Source organism: Lutra lutra, chromosome 2 (genome assembly GCF_902655055.1).
Source record: "Lutra lutra chromosome 2, mLutLut1.2, whole genome shotgun sequence".
Lineage (NCBI taxonomy): Eukaryota > Metazoa > Chordata > Mammalia > Carnivora > Mustelidae > Lutra > Lutra lutra.
In genome coordinates, this window is record NC_062279.1 from 158,372,815 (window position 1) to 158,386,919 (window position 14,105).

General features: G+C 36.5%; 1 protein-coding gene across 2 annotated transcripts in view; it reads right to left on the reverse strand.

Annotated features, from left to right (window-relative positions):
- KCNIP4 (potassium voltage-gated channel interacting protein 4) overlaps positions 1–14,105 on the reverse strand; it is a 1,193,829-nt gene that overhangs the window by 1,018,228 nt on the left and 161,496 nt on the right. The gene's annotated exons all lie outside the window — the stretch shown is intronic.

Consider the following 14,105-nt stretch of genomic DNA (forward strand, 5'->3'; position numbering starts at 1 on the left):
TCTGAAATACACTCATGATTTAATAAAAGCAAACACCAGTTTACTGTAGGCACCAAAGCAAGCAAATTTATCATGGACTTAATCTGTTTTAGTCTGTATAGAGCTCTTGGTTCAGGTCAAAAAAATCAAAAGTGATCACTGAAAAAGACAAAACTTCCAAGAATTTGCTCTTGTTATATATATACACACAAGGTTCCCTACAGGGAAATTGAAAGACATGGCATCATACAGGAAATCAATCCTAGTTACACAATTCACTGCCTACACACCTCCAAGCAAGAAACCTTTGGGAGCCCTCATCATAAGCATGTAATCATTGATTGAATTAGAAATGGAATATAAAATAATAGTAATTCTACACAGAAGTGTGTATTTTTTAGTTTCTCTAAAAGCCTCAGATTTAAGAAAAATTGTTATGAGTTTCTATATTTATAATTTGAGATTAAAAAGATAATACTTCAGTATTTTACTTAAGTATTTAAGTAAATAGAAATAACTAAGTAAAATAATTTGATTTTAAGGCATATTTAGACAGCCTCTAAAACCTGAGATATTTAATTTGGTTTTCATTTTTTAAATACAAAAATAATTTTTTCAATGTTGACAAGTAATCATAATAAAATAAGCATGTAAAATACAGATTCTGCTCTCCCTCTAAATAGTAGAAATTCCTCTACAGATATCTTATCTCTTTAGATCCCTAAGTACATTTATCTTTAAATATAAATTCTGATTTAAGTACAGGAATGCTTAAAAAACAGAGTACCACCCTGGCTTTATTATTACAATCCCACATATCTAGGAAAAATTAGAAAATATTTCAATCTCAAGTCTTGCCTTCATTTATGACACATTTCTTGTTTGCTACTGCCACCTGCCGGTAGAGCCCTAAAATGTATAAGTGAGCACTCCACCCATCCATTAGGTTTTAGGAAACTATTGAACATTTGAAATTATTAAGTAACATACTTCTCATTATAAAATGTATGAATGTTCATTAAAATATAGAAGAACACAAACAAGGAAAAAATTCCTGCATTCCCACCTCCCAGATATAATATCTGGTATACAGCTTTCAAAAACATACAATCTTTTAATCTTATATTTTTCACCTAAAACATGTTGTCAAAATTGACATTTGGAGCACTTGGGTGGTTCAGTCAGTAAAGCATACAACTTCTGGTCTTGGGTTGTGAGTTCAAGCTCCACATTGGGTGTAAAGATTACTTTAAAATAAAAAAAAAAGAATTTAAAATTTTGTGTCATTTAATTCTCTTATTGTGGCTATGATATATTTAACCATATAATATGTAATTTTGTTTTTGAACATTTGGTTTCTTAACTTTGTTTATATTCATATGTATATGCATGTGTGTGTGTGTACATGTGTGTACACACTGATATACAGATATCCAGTTATGGATATATAGTTATCTATAGATATGTAAATATATACATATATATATGTTTTTTGTAGAGCAATATGTTGGCTTAAGAATTTGGACTGTGCTCCATTTTTTTAAATAAAAGATTGCTAGAAATATAGTTCCTTAGCCAAAGAATATCAAAATATGAAGTCTTTCAATATATATGACCAAGCTTATCTCCAGAAGTCTATACCAATTCACACTCCTAAGAAAACTCTGCTCTCTCCATATTTTTTTAAGATTTTATTTATTTATTTGACAGAGAGAGAGAGAGAGAGAGTATACACAAGCAGGGGGAAAAGCAGAGCGAAAGAGGGAAGCAAGCTCTCTGCTGAGGAGGGAGCCAAAAGCGGGGCTTAATCCCAGGACCCTGGGATCATGACCAGAGCCAAAGGCAGACACTTAACTGACTGGGCCACCCAGGCACCCCTCTCCATATATTCATTATTTTATATACTTCATCATTTTATATATATTTATATCATTTTATGTACTTTAAAAAGCTACTCTAGTAGTATCAAGAAGGAAACTGGGATGCTATTATTACTTGTATTTATTCAATTAGTGAACATTTTCTTTTCACATGTCTACTGGATATTTCTATTTCCTCATTTCTAAAATACCTTAGGCTTCCATTCCAGGTCTTCTGTTTAAGTGTCTGTATCATAATAGAAGAAAATTAGCAAAACTAACACTGCTTTGTGTTTGTTCCAAATATTTTCTCCTGTTACATATCACTTGATTTCATCCATGGTAATTTTTAATATGTAGTGATTTTAAATTCTGATTTAGTCAAATATATCAGTCTTCTTCATGTTTCATCCCTGTGGTTTTACATTTAGAAATTCTGTTTCTGCTCTTGAAATTTGTCATTATTTTGCCTTGAAGAAAATTGTTCACATCTCCTTTTCTGTGGAACAAAATGTTATATAGATGGTTTCCCTATGAAAGTTCATAAAGTTGCCTGGCATGAGAAGGAAGGGGAACCTATAAATCATTATCACATCATGGCACCTGTCTTTTCTGTTCCTTCATGAATTAGGACACTGATGTGCAAAATATTTTGAGGATATTATAAGGAACCTCTTATTGTTAATGGGCTAGTTCTGTTCCATAGATGTCCATATTCATGCTCATAAGCTATGTTCAATTATCAACATAAAATAAAAATCATATTTAATATCAAATAAAAACCCACCCTAAAATTCGACCACAAACAAATGCAGGGTTCTATTACTGTGAGGCTAGTAAAATGAGAAGGGGCACCAGGCAGAGAACAGACTAGCCAGTTGCCAATCACTTCATACTTCAAGAATTTGCTTTAACAAGCATCTTGCATGATGGGATGTTCCTGCATTGATCACATGGTGAAGTAGAAAGCATAGTGAACAAGAACGAAAACTATCACAAACGGAGGCCCTAGAGACACTGTGACCTGCAAAAAAAATCACCTGATTTATCCCTCCCTGAGTCTCCTTTCCTTTTTATATAAGATGGAGTAATTCACCTTAATGATTTCAAATTTGTCTCCACTCTCTAAGTCACTATGAATTTATATTTCTCAGACACACTTGGATAATATTTCATCCAGCCTCATAAGAGCAATCGGTAACCAATTATCACTGTAGTAATACACAATAATCATTTAAGTGCCCTCCTACACCACAAAGCATACCATTTTGAAGAAACAGAATTAAAATGGAAATCTTTTGTATACATGTAATATGACTATACTGTACAATCAGCACACTAGGAAACAATGTTGGATAAAAGACATCACAAAACACATCAATGAATAGGACTAAAATGCACATTACCTCTGATCACATTTATATATGAACAGATAAAATCTTCTATATGTCAAGATTTATATTATAAACTCTGCTACTAGCAAATGACTGATAACGTACAGGCAAGGAAATATATATTCTGTCACTCAGGTATCTTAATGAATCCATTACCAACTCAGAACTCTCCTGGCCTTTTTTGTTGTTGTTATTTGTTCAACATTTTTCTTCTTTGTTCTTGAATAATTTTATCACAAATAAATACTTTTTTATGGTTTTCCTCTTTCATTAAGCACTATAGACTAAATGTTAGTGCCTCTTCCCCCAAATTCATGTTAAATCCCAGCACCCAATGTGATGGTGGTAGGAGGCAGAACTTTGGGATGGTGATCAAGTTGTAAGGATGATGTTTTCATGAATGGGTTTAGTGTCCCCATAAACATAGACCCCAGAGAGGTTCATCCCCACTCCACCACATGAAGACACAGTAAGAAGACGGCCATCGATGAACCAGGAAGTGAATCCTCACCAGACACCAAATCTGGCAGTGCCTTTGATCTTGGACTTCCCCAATCCCCAGAATTGTAAGAAATAAATATATGTTGTTTATGACACCCCACTCTACAGTATTTTGTTACAGCAATTTGAATGGATCCGTTAATAAAAGTTGAAGTTTTTCTTTAAATGTCAAACCGGGGGGTAGATTTGCTAAAAAAAAAAAAAAAAAATTGTAATTTTATACTATAATCTTGGTTAGACAAAAATCCCTCATTTGGGAAAGATAAATGGTAATTTGATTATGATGATTATGCATAACCCTTCAAAGATAAGTATAGGACAACTGTCCTGGCCTTACCAAGCTGAGTTCTCTGTGCTCCCTCTGAGACCAGGTTGAAGGGCAGACAAGAAATGCACAATTTTTATAACTCTTATGATCCAAAAAGAGGCCACACAGCAACTCCTCAAGGTGATATATGTTTACATGGTTTTATCTGTTTGTCTTTCTCAAAACTAAAGTCTCAAAGTTACTCTCATGTATTGCTTTACAGAATAGATTCTGCAGATAGATTACATAACAAAATATTAAAAACAGCATTTTTTGGAGCAAATATTGAAGCACATTGCACATAACTCCTAAAGTATCCTTTGCTAAAATTTAATGCAGGAGCACCTGGGTGGCTCAGTTGGTTAAGCAAAAGATTCTTGATTTTGTCTCAGCTCATGATCTCAGGGTGTTGAGATTGAGCCCAGCATCGGGCTCCATGCTGGGCATGAACCCTGCATAAGATTCTCTCTCTCTCCCTCTCCCTCTGTCTCTCTCCCACCTGCTTGTGTGCATGTATGCACTCTTTCTTTAAAAACAAACAAACAAAAAATGCATAATGTAAAAATAATAAGTTTTAAGGAGCTGAGCAAATATGACCAAATATACTCAAATATGGTAGTAGTAGCTGCAGTAGTAGTAACAGCAATCAACCTGCTTGACTTCTCACTCTGTGTCAGCTGCCCCATCGTCAGGCTACCCACATGCAAACCCCAGCTCAATCACTTACAGGCTGTACGACCTGGGGCCAATTCTTCAGCTGTCTTTGACTTGGTTTTCTCATCTGTAAAATCCAGAAGTTGTGAACAACAGCCACTTCATAGGATAGTTGTGAGGATTACGTTTTGTGTTTTACCTTGTGTATGCCTCTGTCAGACACTAGAACTGTGCCACTTTAAAACTGACGCTTGCCTCTTCCACATTTCCTGTCCCATGAATTCATCCCATGATGAAAAACAAAAGATGGCAATTCCCCCAGAAAGATATTTAGATGTTGATAAGCATTCTGCTTTCCTCTTTATATTTATGGTCATTTTAAGGCTATTATAAACCTTCAGTGGTAATGCTGAAATGTAATAGATCTATCTAGGGTCACAAAACACAACAAACAAGGATGGTAACTCTATTAGCATTCCAAAAGTATAAAAAGACTTTGAGCCTAAGTTTTGCTGCCACATTAACTATAAAGCCTGAAGAATATAAATATAAAAAGATGGGATATATTACTGAAAAGTGAAGTCTGCCAGAAAGTGCGTGTCACAATTGCTGAAAGACATAATAATTTCAGCAGAAACGCACACTTAGCAAATATTATAAAAACAAATCTGAGGTTCTCGTTAAAGATAGTGGGCCAAATACAGGCATTTCCTCCACAAATAACCATGAAAGTGAAAACATGGTAGTTTTTAAATAGGATGTACAGACAGTGAACATAGAACAGGAGAGAATGCAATTTTTCAAGCTGGAAATGTGAGGATGTGTGGAATTTGAATTTTGTCACTTGAGGAAATGGAATCTTTACCAAGCAGTGCAACATGATTTGCCTGCCCAACTCCCAAAGGGTTCAATAATTCCTCTCCCTACCTAGAAACAGCAGTAAAAAGGGACTACAATCAATCAATCAATCAATGAGATCTCCCCACTAGGCCTTCCTCATACTCTTGACAGCTGGGCAATCTATCTTCTCTACCAACCTCATCTGCCAAAGACTGAGGGTGTTTGAAACTGAAGACTCTGGCACTAGATGAAACCACATGCAGTTGAGATGAGGGTACCATATTAAACAGAAGAGAGATTCGGAGAAAGAGTTTGTCATTCAGACTGAGACTCCCCAGCATCCCCACCAGCCACCCACAGGAGCTGACAGTCAACTTGATAACATGAGGTCATAGGACAGGAAGATGCCTCACTCAGAGACATACCACCCAATATGAGTTTCCTAGGACCACTGTAACACCTCACCACACACTGGTGGGTTAAAATAACAGAAATGTATTCTCTCACAGTCTGGGAGACCAGAAGTCCAAAATTAAGAAGTGGGCAGAGGGGGCGCCTGGGTGGCTCAGTGGGTTAAGACTCTGTCTTCGGCTCAGGTCATGATCTCAGGGTCCTGGGATCAAGTCCTGCATCAGGCTCCCCGCTCTGTGGGGAGTCTGCTTCTCCCTCTCTCTGCCTGCCTCTCTGTCTACTTGTGATCTCTCTCTGTCAAATAAATAAATAAAATCTTGGAAAAATAAAAAAAAAGAAGCGGGCAGGGTTGGTTCCTTCAGAAGACTCTGAAGGGAGAATCCATCCCACACTTTTTAAAGCTAGTCATTCACAATCCTTGATGTTCCTTAGCTAGCGGTTGCTCTCACCCTTGCCTCTATCTTCACATGTTCTTTTCTTCTGTTTATGTCTCTATGTCTTCTCCTTTTCTGTCTCATAAAGATGATCTCATAGAATTTAGGACCCACCCTAATCCATAAGGACCTCATCTCTACCCTTATCTTAAATATATCTGCCAGGACACTCCTCTCAAATAAGGTTAATATTCGGAAGTTTCAGGTATGCTGAAGTTTGAGGAGATATTATCGAACCCATGGCATAACCCCAAGAGAAAAGGCCAAAAATGGGGCTCTTCTTGGGGTTTACCAATTAAATAACTCAGCCATATTCCCTCTACAGTGAAACTCAGAGTCTTTAATCTCCTTTCCTCCCTCCTCACAGGCCCAGAGCTTCTGATTTGTTATTTAGTGGCCCACTCTCAAATAGAAATCATGCAGAGATGAAATCTACAAAAATCCTCATGAAATAAGAGAATTTTTTAAACAACATGATACTATAAAAAAAGGACAATCATAAGAGAAAATTCAATAAAATTATTACTATGAAAATAGAAGAAAAACTCAGTAGAAGTTTTAGAAGACAGAACTGAAGAAATTTCTTTGGAAGTGAACAGAGTACAACTACATGATGAATAGGATACAAAGAAAGATAAGAAAACTAAAGGACAGGACCAAGAGATATGATATATGATTAGGAATTCCAGAAAATAGGGAGTAAAAGAGGAAAATAAATAAGAAATAATTCAACAGGACTTCCCAAGATATAATAAAGCATATAAAGTCCTAGACTGAAAGCACAGCAAAGTACTACAAAATGATGAAATTAGACCTCCACTGAGAAATATGGTCATGAAATATCAAAACATAGGAAATGAAAGAAAATCCTGAGACATGGGGGAAAATACTGTTGAACACAAACAGCCAAGCATCAGAACACAAATGAACTTCACTAAAGGTATAAAATAGAGAATTTGAAATCCCTTTACATTTCTAAGGAACAGGATTTCTATATAAGCCGGGGGGGGGGGGGAAATCAAGGCTTTATGAGCCTCAGAGGCTTACATAATTTGGAAATGTTCTCTTTAAGAAAAATAATTCAAAATTATAAATGCAAAATTAGACATAAGGGTCTTAAAAGTGACCCATGCAAATGAAAGGTCCTAAAGCAAAGCTTAATTTTTCAGTGTATTTGTTTTTAAATCCTATAAACATTCAGAATATCAGAAAATGAGAAGGTAGAAAGTCTAAAAATTGGCAATACTAAGTCCCATGCACCCTTTCACAGACACGAACTGGTGAAACTCCTTCATTAATGTCCTCAAAAGAAGACTCCACTCCCAGAAAGACAAATTAGATACCCATTTCGTTCTTCTTTCTGCTAGGCATAACTAAGAACTCTGGACTTTAGTATAACAAACATAAGGAGATTCTGAAATGTGGAAAGAAAAAGACAGACTAACTAGGAAACTAAGGATCCAAAAAATGACACTGTGGGGAATTCCTTGGGTTTTCTTTCTGCCTTGAATATCCCAGACTGAATGATAGAGAAGCAAACCCAGAAATGACTAAAGAACACAAATACAAGTCCCAAGAAAATCTTGCTCTCTATAGCTAAATGAACAGAGAAGGGGAAGGCTAAGAGGACAAGAACTTTTAGACACTCCTGCTGAACATCTCAGAGGAAAAAAAAAAAATTCCCCCCTTCATCCACAGATAAAGTGTCCAAAAAGGTCTGCTAAGACACAACATTTAAGGAAGATCCAGGGTCTCATAACATCATGCCCCGAAAACCCAGATTTCAATCAATATGTAATCTTGAATGAAAACTGTCAGCAGAGTTCAACACTGAGATGTCAGATATGCAAGAATCTCTGATGAACAATTATACACATGCTTGAAACAAACCGAAGATAGAAAATTTCAGCAAAGAAACTGAACATATCAGCAAAGAAACAAGATATTTAAAAATTAGCATACTGATTTAGAACACATATTTAAAAAGAATGTATACTGTAATTTAGAAATAAATGAATGGGATCAACAGCAGAGCTAATATGACAAAGCAAATCATCAGAGAACTTGAAGACAGAGCAACAGAAATGAACAGTCCAAACAAAATGAAAATAGGCTAACAAATGAACAGAGCTCAGACTTACATGGAGTCTAACAGAAGATCTAATATTTACGTGATAACAATCACAGCAGGAGAGGAGAAAGAGGACAGGATTAAAAAGTATTTGAAGAAGTAATGGCTGAACTTCGCAAATTTGGCAAGAAATAAACTCTATGGATTCAAGAAGCCATGTGAGGGTCGCAAAAGGAGAAACCCAAAGACATACCTATGAAGACCTATCACAATTCAACTTTTGAAAAATAACCCCCACTTCCAATCTTGAAACAGGAGAAAAGACATCTTACCCTACTTTCTCTGTCACTCTGGATGTGGAGCCTGCTTAAAATTCTCTCTTTCTCTCTCCTCCCCCTCCCCCCTCACATGCTCACTCTCTCCCTCTCTCTCCCTCTCACAAAAACAAAAAAAAAAAAAAAGAAAAAGAAATTAAGCATATACTTATCAAATACCCAGCAATCAAATATTTATATTTAAAATTTTATTATTTATTTATTTAAGAGAGAGAAAGCACATGCAAGTGGGGGGAGGGGCAGAGGAAGAGGAAGAAGCTGACTCTCCAATGAGCAGGGAGCCTGACATAGGACTCGATCTCAGGACCCCAGGATCATGACCCTAGCTGAAGGTAGACACCTAAGTGACCAAGCCACCCAAGGGCCTGCATTTATACCAAATAAATGGAAAGTTATGTTTACATTAAAATCTGTATACTGATGCTCATAGCACCCTTATTTGTAATAGTCAAAAACTTGGAAAAAAAGAAAATGTCCTATGATAAATGAGTGAACTGTAGTACATCCCTACCACAGAACACAATTCCGGGATAAAAAAGGACAAACTACTGACAAAAACAGCAGCTTGTATGCATCTCAGGGAAACGTCGCAGATTGAAAAAAGCCAATCTTATATATGGTATGATTCCATTTATATCACATTTTCAAAATGGCAAAATTACCAAAATGGACAACAGATCAGTGGTTGCCAAGAAGGAAGGATGGCAGAAGAGATGGAGCTGTACAGGAGTATAGAAGTGAAGATTTTTGTTGGGATCCGATCATTAGGCATCTTCATTGTGGTGGCCGTTACATCAATCACACCCATGATAAGATGATGCAGAATTCTAAGTACACATTATAACAGTGTCAGTTTCCTGGTTTTGATATTTCCCTGAAGTTACAGAAGATGTAACTTGGGGAAGTAGTGAAGGGTACACAAGGTCCTCTAAGCCCTATCTTTGCAACTTCCTGTTAAATTATAATTGATTCAAATTAAAAGAGTAAAACAACTACAGTAAGAACTTTAAAAAAAAGGAAGAAAGAGCCAAGAAATAGGGAATCCAACACAAGATCAAGGCAAAGGAAAATTCAGGACCAATCTTTACAACAGGACTGAATATGAATAAATGTGAATGAAAAGTTCTTTGGGAAGTATCTCCAAAAAGGTGAAATTGATTTAAAAAAAAAAAGTGTTCAATCACATTGAAAGGGTTGTTAGAAAACTGGCAGAGAGTTTAAAGATAAATTAATAATAAATTTAAGAATAAACCAAGCAAAAAAAGGAAGAGCCATCATCTCCAAATAAAAGGATATAAAAAGCAGGAAACATAAGCATAATTGTATAAGCCTTCAGACATTAGTGTTTACAGCCATAATAATATAAACAAACACTGAAGATTTATTAATCCAAAACAATGAAAAGATGAAAATATGCATATGAAATGTTCATATTGGAGGAGTAGGTAAAGAGCTAAATCCCCATCTTCCATGAGGGTAAATCAAGAGATAACACTCAAGACCAAAAGATCAAGAAGTCACAGCATAATCACATCATGTGACCAAAGAAACAGTATGTTGAAAGCACTGGGAGAAGGGGCTGCTGCTTTTCATAACAAACTTTGTAGAGAGATTTATTTAGCCAAACCTCTACATGCATAAAAAAAAAAAAAAACCACTAGGGGTGCCTGGATGTCTCAGGTAGTTAAGTGTCTGACTTCAGCTCAGGTCGGGATCTCAGGGTCCTGGGATCGAGCCCCATCTTGGGCTCCCTGCTCATCGGGGAATCTGCTTATCCCTCTGCCCCGCCCCCTGCTTTTGCTTTCTCTCTCTTTCTCTCAAATGAATAAAATCTTATAAAAAATTAACATACCATGACTCCAACAAATTCTCTGCCCCACCATTATATGTGTAACAGCAACTTCAAAACCTTTCAAATAACCAAACAAAAACTTCTGTGCCCACAGAAATTATTCCTACACTGAACAGAAAATTTGCTGATTTTGAAAAATAAATGTTTATATTTTAAATAAAAACTAAGAATTATTTTTAAAAATGCTGTGAAGGTCAGTGGTGTCTCTGACTAACCCATATTCTAAGGGGTCAACCTGCCCAACACAGCTATATCTGCATAGGATGTCTTCTTAAAATCACACAAAATGATGCATTTTGAATGTGAAACACAAATTAGAAGTAGATGTCAAAAACCTCAAGAATGTAACCATTAAGCCAAACACTTTATCCCCAAAGATACATTTTCATTTGGAACAATCCGATGGAAATCCAACTACATCAAATAGAAATTGAGAATTTATCATCAAAGAGGACAACGGCTGGCTCCTTCCCACAGCAGCATTTTCATTTATCTTATCATGATTGTGTCCTAAATTTAGTGTCTTTTTTACTCTTTACCAGAGTAAATCTGATCAGAGTCAATGTTGAATTGATGTTAATTTAATATTTCCAAACCCTTTGTGAGCAAGTGTCATTTCTTGCATCCAAATCGTCTTTTAAGCTAAATCAGCTGAATGTAAAGCACAAATAAAATTGTCCTGGTACTATAAAGATCTATTACAGACTGCCCCCCTCCCACTCCACCCCTCCCAAAAAACAGGTTATTTAAACTATATGTACATACAACAATGGAGATGGATTAATTTGGTCCACATAAACTCACTGTGTTCAATTCTTACTGTGAATCACAATCAGTTGGAGTGCTTTTGACCACAGTCACCAAACTGGAAAGAACGGAGATGCCCTTCAACAGATGAATGGATAAAGAAGATATGGTCCATATATACAATGGTCCATATATACAATGCCTCCATCAGAAAGGATGAAGACCCAACTCTTGTGTCAACAGGTACAGGACTGGAGGAGATTATGCTGAGTGAAATAAGTCAAGCAGAGAGAGTCAATTATCATATGGTTTCACTTACTTGTGGAGCATAAGGAATAACACAGAGGACATTGGGAGATGGAGAGGTGAAGTGAGTTGGGGAAAATCAAAGGGGGAGACGAACCATGAGAGACTGTGGACTCTGAGATACAAACTGAGGGTTTTGGAGGAGAAGGGGGTCGGGGGTTGGATGAGCCTGGTGGTGGGTATTAAGGAGGGCATGTATTGCATGGAGCACTGGGTGTGGTGCATAAACAATGAATGCTGGAACACTGAAAAGAAGTAAAATAAAATCGAAAAAAAAAAAAGAAAAAAGAAAAAACTACTAATGCTCAGAGCACTTATTCAGAGAGCATTGCTATTGGTAACAGTTTTACTGAAATATAGTTCCTATGCCATGAAATTCAACCATTTTAATGTGTCCAATTCATTGGGTTTTAGTATATTCACAGGACTGTGTGACCCTCACCACAATCAATTTTGGAATATTTTTATCACTCAAAAAAAATCCCCCATAACAATTAGGTATTATCCCCAACCCTCCCATTTTCAAGCTCTAAGTAAGCAAGTAAGCGCTAATCTACTTTCTATCTCTATGGATTTGTTTGTTTTGGATACTTCAAACACATGGAATCAAACAATATGTAGCCTTTTGTGTCTAGATTCCTTTACTTAGCACAAGGCTCATCCAAGTTGTAGAATAAATCATAAATGCATTCCTTTTTTATTGCCAAAGAATATTCAATTATATGGATACACCACATTTTATTTATCCATTCATAAACATTCATAGACATTGGGTTATTTCCACTTTGGGGCTATGATGAGTAATATTGCCATCACTATTCATGCATGAGTTTTTGTGTGAATATATGGCTTCATTTCTCTCAAATACATGCCTAGGATTGAAGTCTCTGAGTTATATGGTAATTCCACATTTAGCCTTTCTAGGAATAGCAAGACTGTTTTCCAAAGTGACTATACCACCCGCAGCAGTGTAAGGGTGAGGTTCCAGTTGCCCTTCATTTTCACCAACACTTATCACCTGATCTATCTAGTAGAACCACACTAGTGGGTTCCTGCAAACAGTTTCATTCAATTGCTATAGGTGGTGTGTCCGGGCACTGTGTTATTATTTTTTCTCTCCAGCCTGAGATTTTTTTTTAATTTTGTTTCATTTATTTGGGAGAGAGAGAGAGCACGAGTGGGCAGAGAGAGAAGCAGACTCCCTCCTGGGCAGGGAACCGATGTGAGGCTTGATCCCAGGATGCTGGGATGATGACCTGAGCAGAAGGCAGTCGCTTAACCAACTGAGCCAGGCAGGAGCCCTTCTAGCTTGAGATATTTAAAACCAGGATTGACAATCACCATGCCAGCCTCTAACAAAGAGTACCACATGTAGCCAACAATGGCCAGGGGAACAGGGGTTATGCCTCTAGCCTCAGAATTTGGAAAGTCACATTGTCAAGTGGAAGTAAATGAAACAAGTTAATGACCACTCTTCCTAGATATATAACATACATACATATACATATATATACATACATACATATACATATATATATACATACATATATATATACACACACACACACATACACAGAGAGAGAGAGAGAGATGACTTCTACATTCCTTTTCTGGCTGCAGAAGAATTCAGCCTCATCGTTCACCACTCCCTACTCACCTCCAAATGTCAACCTTACCAAACGACTAATCCCCCCAATCAGGAAATGTTTATCGATGCTATTATATATACCTATACATGTATACATGTGTATATGTATACATACATACACACACAAATTAGTTCCTCTTTCTGCACCATACCCTCCTCTACCACTTCACTCTAGTTTGTCAACCACCAACTAAAACCTCTTCACTTGTAGGAAGCCTGGCCTCACTATTTAGAGTTAGATGCTTCCTCATTTATGTTCCTGTGGGAAAACTAAGTATTTTCCATGCACTATACTAAGAGCTCTATGTCATTTATTTCTCACAACTCTATGAAGAAGCTGTTACTAACCCAGTTTTACAAAGGAGAAGTTGAGGATCTAAAGAGTTAAACTGAGCTGAAACTGTATTAGAGAGGTACCATACTTTCAAATCTGAAAGGAAATTTGCATTTTTTCCATTAACCACTAATTGTGTATTTTTTTCTTATTTATTCATTCAATATTGAATGTTGATTCTGCACCAGGCATCATGCTAAGCATTGGGCATATAATTGCAGACCTGTCTTCCTAGAGCTGATATTCTGGTAGAGGAAGAAGATATTAATACAATAATCTCAAATATAAACTCAACTATACAAACTCTAATAAAAAAAATCTGGTGCCAGTTAGAATATCTAGGGTTTCTATTTTTGGTAGACATTCACCTGTATACCATCATCTCCACTGGGAACCGTCTCTCCCCACTCAGTAATGTGCTGGGCCAATTACA